Genomic DNA, 6,297 nt, shown 5'->3' with positions numbered 1-6,297 from the left:
GTAGTCAGCTACAAATCACGTCGTTAGAAACTCGTGTGCATAAAAAGCCGGCAAGTCACAGCCAATTTAGGGCAAGAGGTGGCTTGCCGTCGCCTGCCTCTGCGTAGCAACCCTGGACTTTCTTGGTGGTCTCCTGTCCAAGGACGAACCAGGACCAACCCTGCTTAGCTTCCGAGATGTGACAAGATCACAGGCCAGCCTGGGAGATCCAGGTCAGGGCAAAAGATATATGGAGAACATAAGAACATAAGAGACGCCAATGGCCCATCCAGTCACACGGTGGCCAAAAATACCAGGGGCCACCAGGAGGTCCAGCAGTGGGGCCAAGACACTAGAAGCCCTCCCACTGTTGCCCCTCCCAGGCACCAAGAATACAGAGCATCCCTTGCCCCAGACTGAGAGTTCCTACCTATACCTTGTGGCTCATAGCCACTGATGGACCTCTGCTCCATATAAGAACATAAGAGAAGCCCATGTTGGATCAGGCCAGTGGCCCATCCAGTCCAACACTCTGTGTCACACAGTGGCCAGAAATACCAGGGGCCAGGAGGAGGTCCAGCAGAAGGGCCAGAACTCCAGAAGCCCTCCCACTGTTGACCCCCCCAAGCACCAAGAAGACAGAGCATCACTTGCCCCAGACTGAGAGTTCCTGTCTATACCTTGTGGCTAAGAGCCACTGAGGGACCTTTGCTCCATAGAAGAACATAAGAGAAGCCAACGTTGGATCAGGCCAAAGGCCCATCCAGTCCAACATTCTGTGTCACACAGTGGCCAAAAATACCAGGTGCCATCAGGAGGTCCAGCAGTGGGGCCAGGACACTAGAAGCCCTCCCAATGTTGCCCCCCCCCAAGCACCCAGAAGACAGAGCATCACTTGCCCCAGACTGAGAGTTCCTGTCTATACCTTGTGGCTAATAGCCACTGAGGGACCTTTGCTCCATAGAAGAACATAAGAGAAGCCAACGTTGGATCAGGCCAATGGCCCATCCAGTGCAGCACTCTGTGTCACACAGTGGCCAGAAATACCAGGGGCCACCAGGAGGTCCACCAGTGGGGCCGCCACCACTTCCTGTGGCAGTGAATTGTGTGACCAATTGTGTGACCAATTCCTGTGACAGCAATGATACCTGCCTACTTCCCCTGTAGAAGCTGCACAGTTGGTCAGCCATCCACCACAAGTGCGCAGTTAGAGTGTTTGTGAACATTCCATAATGCCACAGTTGACTCACAAACGGCTACAGGGGTGGGATGCCAACTGGGTGGGTGGGGAAAATGAACAAGAGAGTTTTGGCTTTCAGGCCAGTTGTCACAAAGACAAAGTGAAAGGCTGATGCTTTGCTTCTGGCTCACACGTTTGGGGCCTTTTTTAAGTAAACACTTTAGATGAAAAGCAGAAAGACCTGCCCCACCCCACCAGACCCTACCCAGACGCAAGAATCTTTCCCTTCAAGGGCAGTCAACCCTGCCCCGTCGAAGTCCACAGAAGGCTCAGCGACCGTAGCCTAATTTATATTCAACTCAGACTTTGACCCCATTAGGGTACAAGTCGAGCAACGAGTTGAGGAAACAGTTTTAAAAGGCCTGGGTTGCACACCGCACAGATCAGGAAAAGACTTGCTCAGAAACCCTACAGAGGCACCAAGAAAATCATGAATCTCGGCAGGGAGCCCCTACAGCGCTAGGAAAAGAAGAAGACCCAACAAAAGGAGGAGGAGTTAGATTTACACCCCGCCCTTCACTCAAGAGTCCCAGAGCAGCTTACAATCTCCTTCCCCTTCCCCTCCCCACCACAGACACCCTGTGAGGAAGGTGGGGCTGAGAGAGCGCTCTCGAGGACTGCTCGTGAGAGAACAGCTCCGAGAGAACTTGGGACTGGCCCAAGGTCACACCAGCAGCTGCACGCGAAGGCGTGGGGAATCAAACCCGGTTCTTCCCGATCAGAGCTTGCGCTCCTAGCCACTATACCAAACTGGCTGAGGGATTCAGGAAGCCACAAAGGCCCTCATCTTGCAAGACCAGAGCAGGGCCGTTAGCGAGAGGACATTTTGGGAAACGTCCACTCAGAGGGCCACCAGAAGTCGGAAGCGACTGGACACCACTTAACACACACGGACCACTGAACACACAGACACCGCCAGCTCTGGCGACCGCTTGGGCAGCATCACCATGGGGGTGTTGAAGGCTGAAAGCAGCCGAACTGGGCTTCTCATTGAAGGGAGTGGCAGTACACGCATGAACACACATCAAGCTGCCTTCTACCGAATCAGACCCTTGGTCCATCAAGGTTAGTATTGTCTACTCTGACTGGCAGCTGCTCCCCTGGTTCCCAGGGGGAGGTCTTTCCCATCACCTCCTGCCTGGTCCTTTTAACTGGGGATGCCGGGAATTGAACCTGGGACCTTCTGCATGCCAAGCAGAAGCTCTACCACTGAGCCACAGCCCCTCTTTACAGCTCTCCAGGGTCTCAGGCAAAGAGGTCTTTCCCATCCCCTCCTGCCTTGTCCTTTTAACTGGAGATGCCGGGGACTGAACCTGGGACCTTCTGCATGCCAAGTAGAGGCTCTACCACTGAGCCACAGCCCCTCTTTACAGCTCTCCAGGGTCTCTGGCTGAGGTCTTTCCCATCACCTCTTGCCTGGTCCTTTTGACTGGAGATGCCGGGGATTGAACCTGGGACCTTCTGAATGCCAAGCAGAGGCTCTGCCACTGAGCCACAGCCCTCCCCATAGCTCTCCAGGGTCTCAGGCAGAGGTCTTTCACATCACCAGTAGTGGTTAAGTGCGCGGACTCTAATCTGGGAGAACTGGGTTTGATTCCCACCACTCCTCCACTCGCACCTCCTGGATGACCTTGGGCAAGCCATAATTCTGATAGGAGCTGTCCTTGAAAAGAGCAGCTTCTGTCAGAGCTCTCTCAGCCCCACCTGCCTCACAGGGTGTCTGTCTCTTGTGGGGAGGGGAAGGGGAAGGAGTTTGTAAGCCGCTCTGAGACTCCTCTGGGTAGTGAAGGGCGGGGTATAAATCCAATCTCTTCTCTTCTCTCTTCTCCTTCTGCTGCCTGGTCCTTTTAACTGGGGATGCCGGGGATTGGACCTGAGACCTTCGGCGTGCCAAGCAGAGGCTCCACCACTGAGTTGTGTCTCTTCCCCATAGTTATCCAGGGTCTCAGGTTGAGGTCTTTCAAATCACTTGCTGCCTGGTCTTTTTAACTGGAGATGTCCAGGACTGAACCTGGGACTTTCTGCAAGCCAAGCAGAGGGTCTGCCACTGAATCGCGGCCCCTCCACTGCCGCCGTTCCTGGACCTGAACACAGAAGCCGCCCACATCCCCCCCCGCCTCTCTGCACTCTGCCCGGCCCGCCACCACTCCTGTCCATCTTTCAAAACACTCCATGTTGCGCAACGTCCTTTAAACATTTTGCACACAAGCAACCTGAGTCCTTTTGTTGAAATGTGAAACATCCATTTTGGCTTAATCCCCACAACAACACTGATAGGCGGGCCAGGCCAAGAGGGTGTAACTAGCCTAAGGCCACAAGGGACAAGAGCGAAGGACCTTCGAAGTGGGGGTCTCTCCTCTCCGAGGACAAATGCTCCTTCTAGCCACCTTTCCTTGCGCTGCACCTAGGTCAAGGTACAGCCTGCTCATGACCTTCATGCCGAAGGCAAATCTATTAAACACCTTGCTAAAAATCAAACTACACACCAAGCAATGCTGGGAAATCACAGTCCTAAAAGCTTACCCTGCGCCACCAAAAGCCGGATCTAGTAGCAGGGAGTTCCACAGGTGTGGCGGTTCTCAAAAGGAGACTCAAAATAGGTACACTGATCTTGTGCAGCGTGAGTAGAAATTAATTTCTGAAGTCCCATTTTTTCGGGGTCGACACTCTGCTTGCTCGCTAATGCAAGACGGGTAGGGCTAACATGCAACGGTGAGAGAAATGCACTCTGAACATGCTCAGAGGATCTCTGTGAACATATTCCAAGCCTGCATTCTGATAGTACAAACAGGCTCTGGGGCTAAGCACAAACCCACATTATCCACTGGGCAGCAAGCACATGAAGCGTTCCCACCAACATTTGCTGATATTTGGCTGCGGAACAGTGCTGGAATTTCCCCCCACATATTTCAATATCAGTTAATTTATCTATGGTTTCCTTCAAAGAACTCGTCACCACACATGACAGTAACGGCTCTGGGGCTAAGCACAAACCCACATTAAGCACTGGGCAGCAGACACATAAAGTGTTCCCACCAACATTTGCTGATATTTGTCTGCGGAACACTGCTGGAATTTCCCGCCACGTATTTCAGTATTAGTTAATTTATCTATCGTTTCCTTCAAAGAACTCCAGTCACTACACATGAGAGTAAACCCCTTTTTATCCTCTCAACAACCCTGCGAGGTAGACTAGGCTGAAAGAGGGTGAGTTGCCAAAGGGCATTCCAGGATCAGCCCAAAGTGTTTTGGATCCTACAACTGAGTATCTAGAGAGATTTGATTTATACCCCACCCTTCACTACCCGAAGGAGTCTCAGAGCGGCTTACAATCTCCTTCCCCTCCCCACAACAGACACCCTGTGAGCCGGGTGGGGCTGAGGGAGCTCTTTCGAAGACTGCTCCTGAGAGAACAGCTCTGGGAGAACTTGTGACTGACCCAAGGTCACACCAGTAGCTGCATGTGGAGGAGGAGTGGGGAATCAAACCTGGTTCTCCCAGATTAGAGTCTGCGCTCCTAACCACTACACCAAACTGGTTCTCACAGAGTGACTAAATCACGCCCCCCCCTTCACATTCACAAAGACAGTTAATAATACGCTCCTTCCTTCCACAGGCCACTCAAAGAGCTGAACAGCCAAAATGAAGATACAAATCCAGGCCTCCCCATATCTGACCCATACCGAGGACCAAAGCAGATGCTCGCTCACAAGAGTGCACTGGGAAAGCATTTAAAAAAAAAAAAGAACTCATTGAGAGTTCTGAATGTGGAACACACAGTTTGGCCCTGGCGTCTGTTTCAGCTCGCTTACATTGTCCTGCTCTACGCACTTGCCATTTAGTGGGAAACCAGGGCCAAGAAGTATTGATTCACTGGGGAGCGGCTCTGCTCTTAGCCTAATGGGGCTTTAGCAGAGATTAGCGGTGAATAAAGACGGCCTTCGGCTCCGGATATCGGAAGCAGGCTGCCGGCACGCGGGGTGACTCTCTGAGGTCCTTTCCCCGGTCCTGCTACCGAGGATCCTCGCCAACTGAAGATTCTGAGAACGGAACGCGGGACCTTCTACTTGCAAAACGCGGGCTCCACCTGTGCTGTTATCCAAAGAGTCTTGTTGGCAACGGCTACCGTTTCCAGCCACAGTAATTACAATAACCACTCCTTTGCCTATGGAGACTCAACTCCCCATCAGAAGCATTTGGGAGAGTGGGCGCCAATGGCTCCCTCTCAGCTGCGGAGTCTTGTGAGCAACAATTCTATGTTGTGAGCTACTGGGCATTAAAGGTTGTGAGCGAGCCATTGGGCTGCCGCATAAATTAGTTTGCCCTGGAGCCAGCCTTCCTGAGCAAAGGCAACATGTGTGAGCCGGAGGCTAAAAAACTGTGAGCCAGAGGCTAAAAAACTGTGAGCCGGCTCACACTCACTCCGCTGAGAGGGAACACTGGTGGCAAGCAATGCTCCCTCAAAGCTGTGGAGTCTCGTGAGCAAAAATTCTACTTTGTGAGCTACCGGCCTTAAAGTTGTGAGTGAGCGATTCGGCTGCTGCATACATTAGTTTGCTCTCGAGCCATCCTTCCTGAGCGAAGACAAAAATCTGTGAGCCGGAGGCTAAAAGACGGTGAGCTAGCTCACACTCACTCAGCTTAGAGGGAACACTGGTTGCAAGCAGTGGAGTCTTGTGAGCAAAAATTCTACTTTAAACACATAAAGCTCTGCTGAATCAGACCACAGTCAGTCTTGTTTACTCACACTGACGGACGCTCTCCAGGGTCCCAGGCGGAGGTCTTTCACATCACCCAAAAAGCAAGCAAGCAGTGTACAAATAACGCAGACCACAAGTACTCAAAAAGTCATGCAAAAAGAGCAAATTTATATGACAAGAATAACAGAGGACCACATGCATCAGTCAAACGAAATTACATCGTATAATGTACTGGTCCATGAATAGTGCAAGTCCATAAATGGTACACAGACAAGGACGAAGACTCCGGCACCCGATCAACAATAGAAACTCTATTGGAGAGTTTGTTCTGTTGTTGATCGGGTGCCCGGCTTTGAATGATTATAATAGGATTGAGTT

At 51.8% G+C, this 6,297-nt stretch overlaps 1 non-coding gene across 1 annotated transcript; it reads right to left on the bottom strand.

Moving 5' to 3' along the window:
- Window positions 1-2,371: 2,371 nt before the first annotated feature.
- Window positions 2,372-2,443, bottom strand: TRNAA-GGC. Its single transcript has one exon. It is a non-coding gene; the product is annotated as a tRNA-Ala (tRNA).
- Between the last annotated feature and the right edge of the window lie 3,854 nt (window positions 2,444-6,297).

Source organism: Gekko japonicus, unplaced genomic scaffold (genome assembly GCF_001447785.1).
Source record: "Gekko japonicus isolate JY-2015 unplaced genomic scaffold, Gekko_japonicus_V1.1 scaffold4956, whole genome shotgun sequence".
Lineage (NCBI taxonomy): Eukaryota > Metazoa > Chordata > Lepidosauria > Squamata > Gekkonidae > Gekko > Gekko japonicus.
This window is presented reverse-complemented; position numbering and strand designations above follow the sequence as displayed.